Below are 21598 nucleotides of genomic sequence, written 5' to 3' on the forward strand. Positions count from 1 at the left end.
CCTAGTGGCCCCCAAAATATTTAAAATATCATTAAATACAAGCAAATTGTGAGGGAGAAAATAGTAGATTACTCAAAGACAGAAAATATAACTATTCTGCAAAATTTTCAATTTAATTTAATTAATCTCTTTCACTAAATTTGTAATTTACCATAAGTTATGGAAAATAAATTTAAAAATACATGTGGACACTAAAAGTACTGAAACAGGGAGCAGATATGGAGAAACTATGGAAAAAGAAAACAATAGTAATTATTGACAGAGTTTTCCAGCATGCTTCAACTTAAAGTGTAGGGTCCAGATTTACAGGGCTGTATGTTCTGCCAGAGGAAGGACAAGGCAGAAGAAGAGAAAGAGTTTTATCTAATCAAATTCCATATTTAATTGTTTTATTGACTCAATTAGTCATAAACTCATTATTGTGTATACCACTAATAAATAAAAAGCACTGCCAATTAAAAATAATACAGTTTTTTCTTGTTACTTAAAATTTTTATTTTATACTTATTGAAACAGTTCTCAAGACTTATTTTCCCCTTTTACTGAGATTGAGTTAATATATTTTTTTAAGTTTAATGTATACAATGTGATGATCTAACACATTTATATATTGTGAGATGATTACCACTATAAGGTCAGTTAACACACCCATCATTTCACACAGTTACCTGTGTGTGTGTGTGTGTGTGTGTGTGTGTGGTGAGAATGTTTAAGATGGACTCTCTTAGCAGATTTCAAGAATACAATACAGTATTGTTGATTGTAGTCACCATGCTATACATAAGATTCCCCAGAATTATTTCATCTCGTAACTAGAAGTTTATATCTTTTGACAAACATCGTCATTTCTCTTACCCCACAGCCTTTAGCAACCACCTCTCTCCTCTGTACTGCTGTGTTTGGCTTTTTTTAGATTTCACATGTGAGTGAAGTCATACGGCGTTTGTCTTTTTCTGTCTACCTTTTTTCACTTAGCCGAATGCCCTAAAGTTACATCCATATTGACACCAATGGCAGGCTTTTCTTTTTTTATGGCTGGATAATATTCTATGTTTATATATCACATCTTCTTTATTCATCAACATCTCTTGATGGACATTTATATCCTGTTCGTGTCTCAGCTACTGTGAATAATGCTGCAGTAAACATTGAGATTCAGATATCTACTTCAAATAGCATTTTTCACATCCTTCAGATATATACCAAGAAGTGAGATTGCTGGATCATATGATAGTTCTGTTTCTAGTTTTTTGAGGAAACTCCACACCATTTTCCATAATAGCTTTGCCAAATTGCATACCACCAGCAGTGCACAATTCCCTTTCCTCCACATCTTTGCCAAAACTTATTTACTGGGACATACATATAAAGAAAGATAAATTAAGGTATTTCTAAATCTTCTTCATGTTGAGAGTTCATTTTAATTTAGATAATGGAAGTTCAAGTTGTTCCTCAGTATACCTCATCATCATTAAAGAGTTTATGACGCAATATTTCTTAAAATAATGCTCCACTCTCATCTCCAGGATTATCTTCCAAGCAGCCTCTGATAACTGTTTGCAAGCTTGAATGTGAGCATATGTACAAAGAAAACTATTGTAGGTCTTATTTCTGGCCAACAGTAATTGTAGCATTCAACCCCACTTTGGAGTCTTTAAATTGTCTTAGAATGAATGAGACAGGGAGTTCATTTTTTTTTTTAATACATGATGATCGAAGTTCATTTCTTCATATATTTAAGAGTGTTCTTCTACTAATAAGCTGCTTGGAAATAAAAGTGCTCCCAATAATCAAATAATGAACCCACAGATAAGTGTAATTTAAAAGTGTTAATTCACTGAGAACACTTTCATCCTGTCTTAATAATATTTAATGAGTGTCCCAACTCATTCAAAGACAATATTGAAAGATATTGAATGCTGTGAATGTTCATGATATCTCATAATTAGAGAGACACCTGAGCTAAGTAGAATTGTAGTAAAGAATTTCTCAGTTTTTAATAGTTCTCTATTCAGTTGATTTCCTGCAGCAATCTGTTGGTTCCATTTGTGATGAAGCATAAAGCATAGTAGTAAATTGGCCTTCAGAACTTCAGAATATTTAGAAAGAGTTTATTTGGCTTAAAAATTTCTCTTTTTCTTTATATATATATATACATGTATATATGTATACATGCATATATATTTATAAAAAACATCTGCTGTTTGATTATTTGGCAATATTAAGCCAGTTTTTAATTATATTGCCTGTGATCTTTTTAAAAACTATTTGTCAATTTACATTGATAGTTCTGAAAAATAGTATCAGATTATTAAACAAATATATTTTTATATTTAAAAAATAGAAGAATATACAGCCAGTTATTTAATATTTTAATTAATTTATACAACTTTAAGGCTACAGAGGTATGTTCACTGCTGTCTCATATTCATTTATTTCAAAAAAACAAATTAAATATTTTGTTTTTTTTATTTATTTATTTATTTATTTATTTTAATTGGAGGCTAATTACTTTACAATATTGTAGTGATTTTTACCATACATTGACATGAATCAGCCATGGGTGTACATGTGTTCCCCATCCTAAACCTCCCTCCCACCTCCCTCCCCATCCCATCCCTCAGGGTCATTCCAATGCATCAGCCCTGAGCACCCTGTCTTATGAATCAAACCTGGACTGGCAATCTGTTTCATACATGATAATATACATGTTTCAACACTATTCTCTCAAATCATACCACCCGCTCCTGCTCCCCACAGAGTCAGAAAGATTGTTCTATACATCTGTATCTCTTTTGCTGTCTCTAATATAGCGTCATTGTTACAATCTTTCTAAATTCCATACATATGCATTAGTGTATTGTATTGGTGTTTTTCTTTCTGACTTACTTCATTCCGTATAATACGCTCCAGTTTCATCCACCTCATTAGAACGGATTCAAATGCATTCTTTTTAATGGGTGAGTAATATTCCATTATGTATATGTACCACAGCTTTCTTATCCATTCATCTGCCAGTGGACATCTAGGTTGCTTCCTAGGAAGCTAGGATGCTTTCTAGCCTAGGTTGGCTATTGTAACCCGTGCTGCGATGAACACTGGGATACATGTGTCTCTTTCAATTCTGGTTTCCTCAGTGTGTATGCCCAGCAGTGGGATTGCTGGTTTGTATGGCAGTTTTATTTCCAGTTTTTTAAGGAATCTCCACACTGTTCTCCATAGTTGCTTGTACTAGTTTGTATTCCCACCAACAGTGTAAGAGGGTTCCCTTTTCTCCACACCCTTTCTAGTATTTATTGTTTGTAGACTAACACGTTTTGATTAATAAGGTAGGTCAGTGCATAGGCTTACTTATCTCTAATCATACTCAAGAATGCTTTGTATTCAACAAAATATTAGCAGGGACAACAGAATTTCTGAGTTTACATTTTCACATCGAGGATAGTTTATCGGTGTCTCCTCAAAAAGACTATAATATTAACCTGGCAGTCTTATTCATTCTCAGTTACCTTAAATATTAAGCCTATTCTATCTTTGAATTTCATCTAGTCAAGACTGTGTTTTTTCCAGTAGTCATGTATGGATGTGAGAGTTGGACTGTGAAGAAAGCTGAGTGCCGAAGAATTGATGCTTTTGAACTGCGGTGTTGGAGAAGACTCTTGAGAGTCCCTTGGACTGCAAGAAGATCCAACCAGTCCATCCTAAAGGAGATCAGTCCTGAGTGTTCATTGGAAAGACTGATGTTGAAGCTGAAACTCCAATACTTTGGCCAGCTGATGTGAAGAACTGACTCATTTGAAAAGACCCTGATGCTGGGGAAGATTGAAGGTTGGAGGAGAAGGGGACTACAGAGGATGAGATGGCTGGATGGCATCACCGAGTCAATGGACATGAGTTTGAGTAAACTCTGGGAGTTGGTGATAGACAGGGAGGCCTGGTGTGCTGCAGTCCATGAGGTCACAAATAGTCAAACACAACTGAGCGACTGAACAGAACTGAACTGATCTTTGCATTTCACATGGAAAGAGAATTAATTTATGGATTAAATAGCAATTATTTCAAGATAACAACTAATTCAAAGACAGACAAAAGAATGACATCATTATATTGATTTGTAAATGTAAATTACAGATAAAAGTGAGAGGAACCAGAAAATTTCTAAATGTATGAGTGTAGATCTTGGATCTAGATCCACATGTTGTAACAAAGGAAAATTGTCTTTACTATATCTGTTCCCAAAAGAAGAAAAATCTAGAGTTTATCTGCAAGCTCTGATATTTTGTGTTGTTTTTGTTTTCCCATTTTCAACCTTTTCCTTTTTTTTCCTCCAAGTTATTCTAATTGGTCTTTGATTGGTTAGATTAGGAACCAGAGTGCAATTAAGTGCTAAAAATGAAAATAAAAATCCTAGACTAGTGTCTTTCCATCTACCAAATTTTTAAGAAAGTTCTCTAAGGAGAATTAGGAAAGCAGATTACCAAATGAAAGCTAGGTATAAAAATAATGTAGTTAGAGAAACCATGTAAAGGATATAAACATAAACTGTCTTATGTTGATGACTCCAAAAATCATATCTCAAAAATGCCCTCTCTTTTGCTCTCCAGTCTCCTATCCCAATATTTACTTGATCCCAAAATTTACACGTGTTATCTAAAATGTAACTTCTTCAAAATGTTTAATTTGCCACTCCCTTAAAACTGGTTTTTCTTCTAGGCTCTTCCATATTACTAAGTGGAACTATAATCCATTCATTTGCTCAATGCAAATGGAAATCATCCTTGACATACCTTACTTTCCTATTACCTCCACAGTTGGTCAGTCAACAAATTCCTTTCAAGGTCTATGTCTAGATTTTTTTTTTAAATTTCCATCTTTTTTCCCCTCTCCTTATTTCAAACTATTAGCAATTTTGTGAGAATTACTCTTTTTGATGTATTATTATTATTCACCCTATACAATCATTTTGTTTATTTTTTTATTATCAGTTTTCTCTGAGTAAAGTATTAGTTCCATGTGGAGAGAAATCTGGCCTCTCTTTATTTGAATCACTTGTAATACCTGTGCTTGGTGTCTAGGGAGGCTTCCCTCATAGCTCAGATGGTAAAGAATCTCACTGCAATGCAGGAGACCCAGGTCTGATTCCTGGGTCTGGAAGATCCCTTGGAGAAGAGATGGCTACCCACTCCAGAGATCTTGCCTTGAGAATTCCATGGACAGAGGAACTTGGTGGGCTACAATCTGTGGGGCTGCAAAGAGTTGGACACGACTGAGTGACTGGCCTCGGTCTGTTAGTACTCAGACATGTAGTTGGTACTCAGTTAATATTGGATTAACCAACAAATATATAAACCAAAGTAAATGGGTTTGTCCATTATAGTGATTTCATTAAATCTGGAACATATTTTTCACTTTTAATCATCCTTTCAATGTAAGTCATTGGAATTAGGATGTCATTTAGCATATTTGTTATACAGATTAGATAATTTCCAGTCTAAACTTCTGGGTTCACATACAAATTCCCCCATATGCCATGTGTGATTCTGACCAATTTATTTAAGCTCCCCAATGTACAGTTTGTTCATCTGTAAAATGGTGCTTTAAACAGTATCTCTATATAGTACAGAATGTAAGAATTCTAAGAATTAGCTGAAATACTGCATTTAAGGTACTCAGTACAGTGCTTGTTACTTTTAACCAGCTGTGCATAAACTGGTTGTGTATTTGCCTGGCTCTTTGTGAAGTCTAAGTCATTGCTCACACTGAATCACAGGGATTAATCATTGTGCTTTAGTGCTCAAATTAGGGAATTAGAAATGTTGAGGACTCTGTATGATTTCATTACCTTTAAACCATGAAATTTTTTGCATCTTGTCTTATTTCCCTGGATATGTTCCAGTATCTCCTAGTTTATAGTCTATAGGAATTTGAATAGAATCTGTATTGTACTGTTGTGTGAAAATTGTATAAATCTTAATTGTGTTAAGTAGGGTCATAGTGCTTTTCAGGTCTACCATACCCTTCTGTGTGTGTTTAGTTGCTCAGTCATGTCTCTTTGCAATCCCATGGACCATAGCTTGCCAGCCTTCTCTGTCCATGTTGTTCTCCAGGCAAGAATACTGGAGTGGGTTGCCATTTTCTTCTCCAGTGAAACTTCCCCACCGAGGGACTCAACCTGGGTCTCTTGCAATGCAGGCAGATTCTTTGCCATCTGAGCCACCAGAGAAGCCCAGCATATCCTTCTACTTTTTTATATATTCATTCTGTTAATTTTTGAGAGTTTGATATTGAAACTTCAGCTAAAAATCTTAATTTATCTACTTAAAAATATTATGATATATGGTGGGACTATGTATAACTTTGTCTTGTATTTTACAAGTCTCCTTTAAATATATTATCATACTTTCATAATTTAAAAAAAGAAAAATAAAAAAAGTTATTTAAACTTCAAATCCACAAATTTATTATAGTAGACATTTAAGTACTTTAAGATCTCTAAATATTACTTTCTTAACCTATAAAATAGCTTACACTGGTTTTTTGTTTTTTGTTTTAGGATTAAAGGAGATAACTAATGTAAAACACAGCACTGTGTTCTGTTTATCATATACATTAAACAAATAATAATGATAATTGTTAGCTATTCTGTTATGCATTTATTTATACTGGTCTTTTGTTCCTCTATTTCCCTATTAAGATGTGTGATTCCCTTATATAATTAATTAAAATTGTTGTGATTATGACAAATCAGTAATTTAATTCATTTGACTCAAAATCCAAGTTTTGTCTCATGGTAACTTTGTAATTGGGTTGATCAATCAATTAGCTATATTAATTGTAAAATGAAAAAAATACCTTTCAAAGTTTTCAGAAGCATTTAATGTGATGGAATGTATGAAAATCTCTTACAACATGTCAGTGCTATGTGACATTACTAAGTATTTCCTCTATCATGAGTGAAGTTACTATATATATATGTGTGTGTGCATGTATATACACTATTGCAATTACTTCTTACTTGCTAAACCAAGATAATTATGTAGATATTTTGAATTTGATTATATATAGTTTTCTTGGTAAAGAAGAATTTTATTATAAGAAAAAAAGAGACCTTATAACAAAATTGCTATGCATAATCAGAAGGATGTCTCATAGAACAATATGAAGTAAAAGTGAAATGTGATAACTAGGGCATATTAACATACTCAGAGAAAAGCAAAATAATTAAAAATTCTTCCAGTCATATAGGATGGAGTGTTACTGTGTGTGGACATAAAAATAAAAGGTGACCAGAGAAAGAAAATAACGGATATTAGGTCTGTATACACTGAAAGATAAATAAGAAACATGTCATATTTTTGTGTGCACATATAGTAATATATTTCTTGATTGAACAGTCTGAAAGAACCAGTTGTGTATTTTAGAGTTTGACATACTAGACACATACACTAGAAGAGAAAAATTTTGTAAATGTCTAGTGAAATATCAGGTTAGTAAAAGAAACATCAAAGACTCAAACTACATTAAGTTATAATGTGTATAAAATCCTTTTTAACTATAGAGCATGAAAGGGAGAGATAGCTAAAATTAGGTGTCTTCAAAGAAATAATATTCCTGCTGAGATTTAATATATAAATCAATGCATAATGATTTTCAGAAGACAGGAGCAAATCTTCTAAGATAAATACATGTGTCTAAGCTAGTGATATTTCAATTAACCTGACCGTGCATTACTGTCTAAAGAAAAATACACCAATCAGAAAGGAAAGCAAGGTTAGGAAGAAATCTCAACATAAAATAGTGACAGTTCTCTTTCAAGCAATGTCCAAAGAAGAGTGTCCTCCATTCAAAGGATTTAATAATCAGACTATATTTTTCCTTGATGCTTTTAACCATGCTTTTCCCATGCCCATTTCTACTGTGTATTATTTCATGCTTTATCAAAACATCTAGGTAAAATTTTGTAGTTCAGCTCCCCATAGAACCTTGCTTGCTAAAAAAAAAAAGCAGCTAGCCAGAGGACTTGAGTTTCAGGTACTTTGTAATCATCCTAGGGATCATCCTAGGATTCACTGTCATGAATTGTCAATTGACAGGGACTGCAACCGATATAAGGTCAATAATTTTTGTGAGCAACTTTGTGGTCTCTGAATTTGCAAGATTAAAATGTATTTACACACTGTGCTGTGCTTAGTCTCAGTCAGACTCTTTGCAACCCCATGGAGTATAACCCACCAGGTTTCTCTGTCCATGGGAATTCTCCAAGCAAGAATACTGGAGTGGATTGCCATGCCCTCCTCCAGGGGATCTTCTCAACCCAGGGATGGAACCCAGGTCTCCCACATTGCTGGCGGATTCTTTAACGTCTGAGCCACCAAGGAAGCCCACCTCCCATATAACTCTCCTCTAGCTCATCACAGAGCACCTAGCCGAGCTCCCTGTACTATATAGCCGCTTCTCACTAGCTATCTATTTATAGCTGCTGTAGAGCACAGGAGCTCCACTCCATGCTCTGTGATGAGCTCGAGGAGGTGTGTACCGGAGGTGCCTGAAGAGGGAAAGGATACACGTATACATATAGCTGATTCACGATGTAGTGCAGCGAAAGCTAACACAATATTGTGAAGCAACTCTACTCCAATTAAAACTTTTAATTAAAATAAATGAGTTTATCAAGTGATTCCATCTGCTGGGGCCAGTCTGTAGTCAGCCAGCCATCTACTCTGAAAGACATTTATCAGTAATATTCAGCCAAAGACCACCAGGTGCATGTCTGTAACAGTTAAACAAGGTGGGTTTATTACTCATCTCAATGAGGGAAAACCCACACCATGGGGAAACTTGGGGTGTTCTAGTAAGCAAGCATTCTAGGGAACACTTAAGGTTTTCAGCTTTGGTTGGGTAATTTTGGAGGATCTAAGGAAACAGGGTTTCCCTCTAGACTAATTGTTGTCAGAAGGCTGGAGAAAGTCTACCATGTCTTGCTAAATTATTCTTGTCTATAAGCAGGAAAAACTAGATTATAGTTGTAACTGGAAAAAAAAAAAAAAAACAGTGGTTTCTCATTTAGTGGGAAAAGGAGATGTTTGATGTTTTGTGGGTTACAAAATACTCTTGCCTTGCCCGAAGAAAATGCTTTGTGAGCTTGTTTATCTTCAACAGGAGAATAACGTGGCTTAGCTGTAAGCATCAGATAAATTTGTAATAACACTGAGGTATAGATGTGAGCCTGAGATCAATTTTCAGAAGTCAGGGACTGTGTTTTTTTCCTTTATTGAACCTGCAAAACACTTTCTAACCATTGTAATCAACTTTTTACATCAATCAGAAATTACTATCAGACTCAGGGCTTTATTTTTTTTAATGTTACTTTTTATATATATATATATATATATATATAATCTAGAAAAATGGTAATGAAAAATTTATTTACAGGGCAACAATGGAAAAACATTCATAGAGAATAGACTCATGGACATGGGGAGAGGGGAGGAGAGGGTGAGATGTATGGAAAGAGTAACATGGAAACTTATATTACCATATGTAAAATAGATAGCCAATGGGAATTTGCTGTATGGCTCAGGAAACTCAAACAGGGGCTCCGTATTAACCTAGAGGGATCGGATGCAGAGGGAGATAGGAGGGAGCTTCAAAAGGGAGGAGATATATGTACAACTATGGCTGATTCATGTTGAGGTTTGACAGAAAACAGCAAAGTTCTGTAAAGCAATTACCCCTCAATAAAAAATAAACTAATTAAAAAATTTATTTAGAGAGAGCAATGTGACAGATAAGACCAAAGAAGAAACAGTTGATAAAAATATTCCGTTTTATAAGTTCACCTATTTCTAGGGTTGCCCTTTTGTGTGTAATAAAAATTAGTGATTTATAACTCACTAATCAGAAAACAACAAGTTTTAAAGATATATTTCAACAAGTAAATTACAAGTATTAACTTGTTAGAGTGGCTTACCTTGGAATTGGGGAAATAGGTATTTTACACATATACATTTTAAGACTTAAATCAGAGTAACTCCTAAATTAGACTATATTACAGTTTATCTGTGTATCTATCCATCAGGAAAGACTACCAATATAATTTAAACGACATTAGAATACTTTGCACTTTCATCCCAGTTTAATCATTCTGAGTCCAGACGGTATACTTTGGAGATTGTGAAGGGTAGGGAAGCCTATGCTGCAGTTCAGGGCTCACATAGAGTCTGACATGGCTTAGCAACTGAACAACAATAAGTCCATGAAATATCAGTACCCCCACCAGAAGCTCCTGATTTAATTTGTCTGGTTAGATAGCTGAAATCAGTATTTTAATCTCTTTAGGTAATTCTAAGATGCAACCAAGATTAAGAATCTCTGGCCTAGATTATATGTAACGTTAGTAGTTTGCTAGTATTCTTCTACTGATCTGTTGATGCCAGGTATGAAAAGGGAACTGAGTAATAATACTTCTGGTGAAGCCTAGACTATTATAAGTCCTCATAAATTATATGTAAAAAAATGCATTAAGAGCTTAGAAGAAAATGGGAGGTAATGTTTCAGGCCAAATGTTTCAATGAAGATATTTTAGACTTCATTTCATGTTATAATGTTCCTTCATTTGCCTCTTCTTATAAAATACAGGTTAATGGTTCCTTAAAGGAAAACGTTGGAATTGGGAAATAATTGACCCTAAAAAGGGCAGACTCTGACAGGAGTTATATTACTCTTTAATATATCTTTGGACTTTGTAAGCTTCCTTCCAAACAATATTTTTATGTTTTTGCCATTGTTGTTGCTATAATGATTTAGAGCTTGGATTTTATCAGCTCTTGGAGATAGGAAACCTACAATTGGAAACTGCCTTTTACAAAGATATTTTCCTTTTTCCAACAGACCCAGTTATAATTATCAACATAGACTGTCCACTTTCAGATTCTCCTTTTACTTTCTCAGTTCTCAGATAGAGACAAAAAACATTCAATTCACTAAATTATTCTCATTCTTTATGGTCCAGTTGTAAGCCCCATCATGCTTTTCTATGGAATGATAATAATCTATTCAGTAGATAAAAACCAGTTCATGATATTTTATAACCATTGACTGATAGTTGACTTTGTTTCTTTTACTTTTTTAAATTCCACCTCCCATTATATTTTAAACATTGATTATTCAGTAGTGCCTATTTCAGAGTAGGGACAAGCTTAAGGAATCTAAAAGAAAGATGAAAATAACTCTGCCATTTGTTAATGCATGTTGTTTAAGACTTTATTGTGAGTAAAATAGAAAGACTTGAAGGCTTTAATAACAACACTGAATATAATTTTCTCTTTTTTGTTCATAGATTGATTAATATATTTGTATAAACATAGTAGATATGTTGAGATTGCCGAAATCATAAAGCATTGGAGGTTAAAAAGACCTTAAGTGTTAATCGCTTAGTCATATCTGACTCTTTGTGACCCCATGGACTGTAGCCCACCAAACTCCTCTGTCTATGAAATTCTCCAGGCAAGACTACTGGAGTGGGTAGCCCTTCCCTTCCTCCAAGGAATTTTCCTATCCCAGAGATCAAAGCCGGGTCTCCCCAGTTACAGGCAGATTCTTTACCATCTGAGCCACCAAGAAAGCCTTAAATATCATCTATTCTATTCTCTCATTTGATAAATGGGGGAAAAAATAAAAAGTAGACACATAAAGACAAGCTCAAACAAAAAGGGTATCTCCTGTAACTTTAGAACAGAGCTTTAAATAGTGCTTAGAAAACATGAACAAAAGCATAAATCAACCAGATATAGCCTTGCTCTTTAATTTGAGACTATCTGGGGAAAAAATGTAATAAGCCAATCTACTGTCTTAGTTCAGAAACAAATGCAAAACACTTTAAGGAGGTTAGTTCATGCCCCAATTAGCCAAACTATTCAACTATGAGAGAATAGTCCAGGATCAAAACTGCTTTGGGCCATGATGAATAATGAGTGAGTGAATGGACTAATTAATAATGCTATGACAGTGTAAGTCACTTCACTGGAGCCTAGATTTTGGATGCCAAGAGCTGCATTTGAGTGATTAATATTCACTATATAAGGTCAATAAAATTTATTTTTTAATATTGGGAAATCCAATTTTATACTTTATAAGCAGAAAAGGAATCTGAGATTAGAGAAGTTTATAATGACAAGGAAACAATTGCAATGCAATTTATGTACTCTAATAAGAGCAAAATAATAGATCTCATTATTATAGAAACAAGTTCAAAGGGGTAATTCTTTATTTCATACATGAAATATTTAAAATTTGAAAGTGACATGGTGAAACCATGGATTTTACACAATTGCTTTTAACAATAATTTATCAAGGTAAGACATTTACTTACAGATTTAAAATTTTATATGATGTGGATGTATATTTAAAGTTTAATTCCCTTAACAGGATAACTCTCACAATTTCACAGACTTCCCTGGTGGCTCAGAGGTTAAAGCATCTGCCTCCAATGTTGGAGAATCCCCTGGAGAAAGAAATGGTAACCCACTCCAGTATTCTTGCCTGGAGAACCCCATAGACGGAGAAGCCTGGTAGGCTACAGTACAGCCCAAAGAGTCCCAAAGAGTTGGACATGACTGAGTGACTTCACTTCACTTCACAATTTCACAAGCATTCTATTTATTAAGCACTTAATATTATTATTAGATAATTATGTTTTTCTTTTCGTATCTCAATTTCTTGCACTTCATGTTCATCAAGACCTGTAAGCACATATTACAGTGTCTTATCCTGACCACTTTTATAGCTATAATTTTTAAAGCCTCTCCTATAGCCTTAGATTCTTTCTTCCTCTTACACTCTCTCATCACTGTATTTTTCTATTTCTCTGTCTCTGTCCTTCTTTATACTATTGCAGTAGTCAAAAAACAAACAATGATAGCAACAAAAATGAAGCCTAGAGGGACATACAGGGACATATTGGAGAAGGCAATGGCACTCCACTCCCATACTCTTGCCTGGAAAATCCCATGGATGGAGGAGCCTGGTGGGCTACAGTCCATGGGGTCGCTAAGAGTCGAACATGACTGAGCGACTTCACTTTCACTTTTCACTTTCATGCATTGGAGAAGGAAATGGCAACCCACTCCCATACTCTTGCCTGGAAAATCCCATGGATGGAGGAGCCTGGTTGGCTGCTGTCTATGGGGTTGCACAGAGTCTAACATGACTGAAGCTACTTAGCAGCAGCAGCAGCAGCAGAAGGACATATAACATTATAGAGTTGAAACATCTGGATAAAACTCATACATTTTATTAATCAGCTGAATGTATTGACATCACAAATATTGTCTCATCTTTGCCAAAATTTCAGGTTTTCATTGTTACACAAATCTTTTAGTTACAAGGTAAAAGTTATATAGCTGCTAAGAGGTGGTCAGTAGGGCCTTGCATCACCAAACAAAACCTAATTGACCATGCACACTTTAACAATTAAATGGTTAAAACACACCATAAAGAATATGCATCCTTCATGTCACATAATTACCATTTTGTTGTTATTATGAGGGTTAGAGTGCTTAAAATTTACTGTCATATCAACTTGCAAGTCTATAATACAGTACTGTTAACTATACTCATCAAGCTGTATATTAGATCTCTGGGACTTATTTCTCTTATAATTGGAGGTTTGTACCCTTTGATTGGCATCTCCCCATTTTCTCTTTCCCCCAGTCTTTGACAATCATTGTTCAGTTTTCTATTTCTACGAGTTCAACTTGCTTGATTCTGCATATAAGTGAGATCAAACTATATTTTTCTTTCTCTGTTTGACTTATTTATGCCCTTAAAGTCCATCTATGTTGATGAAATTGGAAAATTTCCTCTTTTCTCAGGACTGAGTAAGATTCTGGGATATGTGTATGGGTGGGTAGATGTGTGTGCATGTGTGTGAATATATGTTTTGTTGATGTTGTTCAGTCACACAGTTGTGTCTGACTCTTTGCAACCCCATGGACTGCAGCATACCAGGCTTCCCTGTCCTTCACTATCTCCCAGAGGTTATTCAAACTCATGTCCATTGAGTCAATGATGCCATCCAACCATCTCATCCTCTGTCACCCCCTTCTCTTCCTGTCTTCAGTCTTTCCAGCATCAGAGTCTTCTCCATTGAGTTGGCCCTTTGCATCAGGTGGCCAAAATATCGAAGCTTCAGCTTCAGCATCAGTCCTTCCAATGAATATTCAGGTTGATTTCCTATAGGAAATATATATTTATATATATATATAATCTCACATAGGTTTAAGTATAAAACAAAATACTCTAAAACTTTCAGCTATAAAGATGGAATAAACTCATTAGGACATAGAACTAAGTGAAGCATTCTTAGGCATAACAACAAAAGCATGATATTGTTAACCTGAGATGAATAAACTGCCAGATAATTTCTCCAGCAAGACAGATTGATTTGGGACCAGCAGAGAACTGCAGTCTATGGTCTGCAACCATGGAAATCTGCACAGGGCAAGGCAAGGAGAATGCTTCTATATAGAGAAATTGGTTTTATACATGTACAGTGATAAGTGGAAACTTTTGAGTCTCTCATAGTACTAGTTGTTATTTGATCCAAACCAGAGCTTTTTCTTTTTAGCAACGCTACAACTGTTCGATTTCCAAACTTGTTTTCCTTTTCTGAGGCCAATTGTTGGGGTTCTCTTGCTGATTTTTCTAAGTTATTATTGGAGAATTATCCCTTTAAACCACAACAGAGTTTTGGCCACTGTGTGCCTTTTTAAGGGCAGCATTCCTTGTGGAAATGTCAGCAAGGTAATACCCCTTAGCTTCTGAGAGTCAAGTTTAAAATGCCATAGAAGCTTAATAACAGCTAAAGCAGCAGACAAAAACATTGCATCCAGCATTCTTGGACATAGGAGCCATTTTTTAAATTTTATTTCTACTGGAAGTAAGGTAGTCATATTGCTTTAACAACATTCCAAAGTCATGTTACTCCAAAACCATATCTGCTATTAGGATAAATATTGGTAGTTTTCTCCTTGGCTAAAGTACAGGCCTGTGTAATTGCATATAATTCAGCCTGTTGGGCTAAAATAGCCATAGTAAAGATTCTGCCTTAACAACATCAAAAGGAGTTGCAATAGCATATCCTGAACAATATTTGCTATTGTTTCCTTTTAAAAAAGAACCATCAGTGAAACATGAGAAGTCACTATTTCTCAAATGGATTTCCTGCAGATCACTATGAAGAATCAGGAGGTCATTCGTCAGTGTTAAGCAGTCTTGAGAGACTTTATCCATGATGAAGGGGAGAAGAGTAGCTGGGTTAAGGTTATTAAAATGTCCAAGACTTGTTAGGAGCTGCTAATACAAGGACTTCATAGGAGGTGAAGCAGCTGATTGAGAAATGCTGAGTGCAAGCACTTGTTTGCTCACCAGCCCTGAAGGCTTTGAGAATCTTCTCTGACCCCCAATGTGTAACAAAATTGTTCACTTGACATAAACAGACTGCCAAATATTTCTCCAGCAAAAAATGGGTTTATTTGGGATTAGCAGAGAATTGCAGTTTGGGATATGCAAACATGAAAGTCCACGTGTAAGTTCCTGCATGGCAAGAAAAGAATACTCTTATAAAAAGGAAAAGAGAAATAGGAAGGCTATAGTAAACAAAGCATTCATGGCTTTTCATTGGCTGAAAACTTGCCAGGAAAGTAGAGGAGTCTTTATTCTTCCTGTTCAGCTTGTCTATTGTCACAGACTGTATACAGCTTCTCCATCTTTGGCTGCAAAGAATATAATCAATCTGATTTCGGTGTTGACTATCTGGTGATGTCCATGTGTAGAATCATCTTGTGTTGTTTGGAAGCGGGTGTTTGCTATGTGTTTTGTTCTCTTGGCAAAACTGTTAGCCTTTGCCCTGTTTCATTTTGTACTTTACGGCCAAACTTGCCTGTTACTCCAGGTATGTCTTGACTTCCTATTTTTGCATTCCAGTCCCCTATGATGTAAAGGACATCTTTTTTGGTATTAGTTCTAGAAGATCTTGTAGGTCATCATAGAACTGTTCAACTTCAGCTTCTTCAGCTTTAGTGATTAAGGCATAGACTTGGATTACTGTGATATTAAATGGTTTGCCTTAGAAATGAACAGAGATTATTCTGTCATTTTTGAGATTGCACCAAAGTACTATATTTTGGACTCTTTTGTTGACTATGAGGGCTACTCCATTTCTTCTAAGGGAGTCTTGTCCACAGTGGTAGATATAATGGTTGTCTGAGTTAAATTTGCCCATTCCAGTCCATTTTACTTCACTGATTCCTGAACTCTCGGTGTTCAACCTTGCCATCTCCTGTTTGACCACTTCCAATTTACCTTGATTCATGGACCTAATGTTCCAGGTTCCTATGCAATATTGTTCTTTACAGTATCGGACTTCCATCACCAGTCACATCCACAACTGGGTGTCGTTTTTGCTTTGGCTCCATCTCCTAATTCTTTCTGGAGTTACTCCTCCACTGTTCTCCAGTAGTGTATCGGGCACCTACCAACCTAGGGAGTTCATCTTTCAGTGTCATTATCTTTTTGCCTTTTCATACTGTTCATGGGGTTCTCAAGGCAAGAATACTGAAGTGGTTTGCCATTCCCTTCTCCAGTGGACCACGTTTTGTCAGAACTCTACACAATAACCCGTCCATCTTGGTTGGCCCTACACCACATGTCTCATAGTTTCACTGAGTTAGACAAGGCTGTGGTCCATGTGATCAGTTTGATTAGTTTTCTGTGACTGTGGTTTTCACTCTTTCCACCCTCTGATGAATAAAGATAAAAGACATATGGAAGCTTCCAGATGAGAGATACTGACTATGAGAGAAACTAGGTCATGATTTGATGGGCGGGGCCATGCTCAGTAAATGTTTAATCCAATTTTCTCTTGATGGGCTGGCTGTGTTCCCTCCCTATTGTTTGGCCTGAGGCCCAAGGGTTGACCAACATCTTATACAGTCAGCAAAAAATATGACCCGGAGCTGACTGGCACAGAGAATGAAATCCTTATTGCAAATTCAGACCTAAATTGAAGAAAGTAGGGGAAACCACTGGACCATCCAGGTATGACCTAAGTCAAATCCCTTCTGATTATACAGTGGAAGTGACAGATTCAAGGGATTAGATCTGATGGACAATGCCTGAAGAAATATGAATGGAAGTTTGTGATGTTGTACAGGAGGCAGACCATTGTACAAAACCATCCTCAAGAAATCAAATGCAAAAATGCAAAATGGTTGTCTGAAGAGGCCTTACAAATAGCTAAGAAAAGAAGAGTAGCTAAAGGCAAAGGAGAAAAGGAAAGATATACCCATCTGAATGCAGAGTTCCAGAAAATAACAAGGAGAGACAATAAAACTTTTTAAGTGAATAATGCAAAGAAATAGAGGAAGACAATAGAATGGGAAAGACTAAAGATCTCTTCAAGAAAATTAGAGATACCAAGGGAACATGTCATGCAAAGATGGGCACAATAAAGGACAGAAATGGTATGGACCTAACAGAAGCAGAAGATATTAAGAAGAGGTGGCAAAAATACACAGAAGAACTACACAGAAAAGATCTTAATGACCTAGATAACCAAGATGGTGTGATCACTCACCTAGAAACAGACATCCTGAAGTCCAAAGTTAAGTGGGCCTTAGGAAGCATCACTACGAACAAAGCTAGTGGAGGTGATGGAATTCCACCTGAGCTATTTCATGTCCTAAAAGATGATGTAAAAGTGCTGCACTCAACATGCCAGCAAATTTGGAAAATTAAGCAGTGGCCACAGGCCTGTTAAATTTTTGTTTTAATTCTAACCCTGAAGGAAGGAAATGCCAAAGAATGTTCAAACTACCATTCAATTGCACTCATCTCACACAGTAGCAAAGTAATGCTCAAAATTATCCAAGCAAGGTTTCAACAGGACGTGAACCGAGAACTTCCAGATGTTCAAGCTGGATTTACAAAAGACAGAGGAACCAGAGATCAAATTATCAACATCTGTTGGATCATCAAAAAAGCAATAGAGCTCCAGAAAAACATCTGCTTTATTGACTACACCAAATCCTTTGACTGTGTGGATCACAACAAACTGTGGAAAATTCTTCAAGAGATGGGAATACCAGACCAGTTCACCTGCCTCTTGAGAACTCTGTATGGAGGTCAAGAAGCAACAGTTGGAACCAGACATTGAACAATGTACTGGTTCCAAAGTGGGAAAGAAGTATTTCAAGGCTGTATACTGTCAGCTTGCTTATTTAACTTCTATCAGAGTACACTATGCGAAATGCTGGCTGGGTGAAGCACAAGCTGGAATCAATATTTCAGGGAGAAATATCAATAACCTCAGATATGCAGATGACCACCACCCTTATAGCAGAAAGCAAAGAAGAACTGAAGAGCCTGTTGATGAAAGTGAAAGAGGAGAGTGAAAAAGTTGGCCTAAAACTCAACATTTGGAAGACTAAGATCATGGGATCCAGTCCCATCACTTCATGGCAAATAGATATGGAAACAGTGGAAATAGTGTCAGACTTTATTTTTTGGGGCTCCAAAATCACTGCAGATGGTGACTGCAGCCATGAAATTAAAAGAGGCTTGCTCCTTGGAAGAAAAGCTATGACCGACCTAGACAGCAAAATAAAAAGCAGAGATATTACTTTGCCAACAAAGGTCTATCTAGTCAAAGCTATGGTTTTTCCAGTAAACCATATTTTTCTCACATATGGATGTGAGAGTTGCACTATAAAGAAAGCTGAAGGCCAAAGAATTGATGCTTTTGAACTGTGGTGTTGGAGAAGACTCTTGAGAGTCATTTGGACTGTGAGGCGATTCAACCAGTCAATCCTAAGGGAAATCAGTCCTGAATATTCATTTTAAGGACTGATGTTGAAGCTGAAGCTCCAATACCTTGGCCACCTGATCTGAAGAACTGACTCAGTTGAAAAGATACTGATGCTGGGAAAAAATTGAAGGCCGGAGAAGGGGATGACAGATGGTTGGATGGCATCACTGACTCAATGGACTTGAGTTTGAGTAGGCTCTGGAAGTTGGTGATGGACATAAGGCCTAGTGTACTGCAGTCCACGGAAAGAGTCAGATACAACGGAACTACTGAACTGAACTGTACTGAACTGAACTGATTGTTGCAGAATGTGACAATGCCCTCTTCTGTTCTCCCAACTGTTTAATTGAAATTTCTCTTTATTAATTTTTTTTTCTAATGCGTTAAAGACTTCCCTCAAGGCTCAGATGATTTAGAATTTGCCTGCACTGCAGGAGACCTGGCTTCAGTCCCTGGATTGGGAAGATGCCCTGGAGAAGGAAATGGCCACCCTCTCCAATATTCTTGACTGGAGAATTCTATGGATGGAAGAGCCTGGCTGGTGACAGTCCATGGGGTTACAAAGAGTCAAACACAACTGAGTGACTTTCCCTTTCAATTTTCATAATACATAAAATAATTTGATATACTGGGCTTCATCAAAATTAAAAACCTATACTCTGAAAAAGACTGCATTACAAGGATGAAAAGGCAAACCAAGACTGGGGAAATTATTTGCAAACCACTTATTTGTCCAATGACTCAGATCTGGAATGAATAAAGAACTCTAAAAATTAACATTAAAAAGCAAACAACGCAATCAGACTATGAGCAAAAGACATCAGTGTACTTCAGCAAAAAGAATATACTGATATCAAATAAGCACATGATCGAGTATAGTCTATAAAACTACTCAATCACTATGTTGTACACCTAAAACTAATATATTATTGTAAATCAGCTACACTTAAATTGAAAAAAAATAAGCACACAGAGATTCAATATTGTTAGACATTAGGGAAATGGAAATGTAAACCATAATGAGACATCATATACTTTCTAAATTTGTCACAGTAACAAATTATGTGACAATTCAGACAAACGGAACCTCTCATATATTGTTGGTAGACTAAAAGGTACATCTGCCCTGGAATATAGGGAAATATTTCTCAAAATGCTAATTATATGCTTACTAACAATCGAGCTATCATACTCTTGGCCTTTATCCCAGAGAACTGAAAACATATTGGTAAGTTCTAATATCCATGTTAATGTGTAGTTTCCTAAGAGTAGACATGAGTATTTTAGGTCAAAGGCCTATTGGGCTTCCCTGGTGGCTCAGATGGTAAAAAATCTACCTGGAGGATCACCTGGAGGAGAGCATGGCAACCCACTCCCGTATTCTTGCCTGGAGAATCCCTTTGGACAGAGGAGCCTGGAAAGCTTACAGTCCGTGGAGTCACAAAGAGTTGGACACAACTGAGTGACTAAGCACAGCACACAGCACAACACAAAAGCTAATTTCCCGGCCCCCTGCTTCCCCAGTCCTTCCACCTTTTAGGTCAAAGAGAGCAGTGTGAAGTGTTGTTATTGGAGTAATATGTGAGAAAGTTACACAGGAACTCTGTACTGTTTTTGCAATTCCTTGTGAATCTATATATTGCAAAATAAAGGTTTAAAATATAATAAGCTTGTAAATTTGTATCATTAATTGGCAATATCTATGCAAAATAACATTTTCAAAATGTTTCAAAAATGAAATACATAAAATCTCATTAGAGATTAGTGTTGATGAACTTTTACAATGGATTTTGAGGATAAGGGACACAGACTTTGAACCCCAGTTAAGTGAAATATTGTTGTTTAGTCGCTCAGTCGTGTCCGACTCTTTGCAATCCCTGGACTGCAGCACGCCAGGCTTCCCTGTCCTTCACTGTATCCTGGAGTTTGCTGAAATTCATGTCCATTAAGTTGGTGATGCTATCTAATCATCTCATCTTCTGCCACACTCTTCTCCTTTTGTGAAATATTATCCCCCAATAAATTAAATTTTTCTCGTTAGTAGACTTGTATTACAAAAATGTATATACATTGTGATGGTGATGATGCTTTCATATGAAGCTGCCATGGAAACACTTGTATTTTTGCCCCTGATTTCCCTGAGTCCTAAGTTTGTTTTCTTTTGTTTATCAGTTATCCTTAAGGAATGATTTCCTGGTATTTCGAGAGTGTTGTATAGGTTTCTCAGTGCTAAAGAATCCAACTGTCAATGCAGCAGACACAGGAGATGCAGATTCTATCCATGCATCAGGAAGATCCCTGGGAGGAGGAAATGGCAACCTATCCAGTATTTTTGCCAGGAAAATTCCATTGACAGAGGAGCTAGTGGGCTACTGAGCACACACGCACACTAAAAGAGTAGCTCAATGAATTTGCAGGTAAGGTGGTGGAGATTTAGTATTTAGCCGCTATCTTCACAAGTTCTCACGCAATGCTCCATTTCATAACCACACTTTATCTTCACCTTGTAAGGTTCTTAGTGTCACTCATTGCTAAGCTTTTCTGGGATTCCACAAAAAGAATCAGCTTTCTTCTCCTTGATATTGCCTTCTGTGAGCACTGAGGTTGCATTTTTCACTCTGATAAGCTGGTTACAAATTTTCTATCTGTTTACTGATCTTCCAAAATGTATTGACATCTCTATTCTCATTCCCTCCCCGTTTCTCTTTGTCCATGAGGATTGATATCATTTTT

Source organism: Bos indicus x Bos taurus, chromosome 14, assembly GCF_003369695.1.
Source record: "Bos indicus x Bos taurus breed Angus x Brahman F1 hybrid chromosome 14, Bos_hybrid_MaternalHap_v2.0, whole genome shotgun sequence".
Lineage (NCBI taxonomy): Eukaryota > Metazoa > Chordata > Mammalia > Artiodactyla > Bovidae > Bos > Bos indicus x Bos taurus.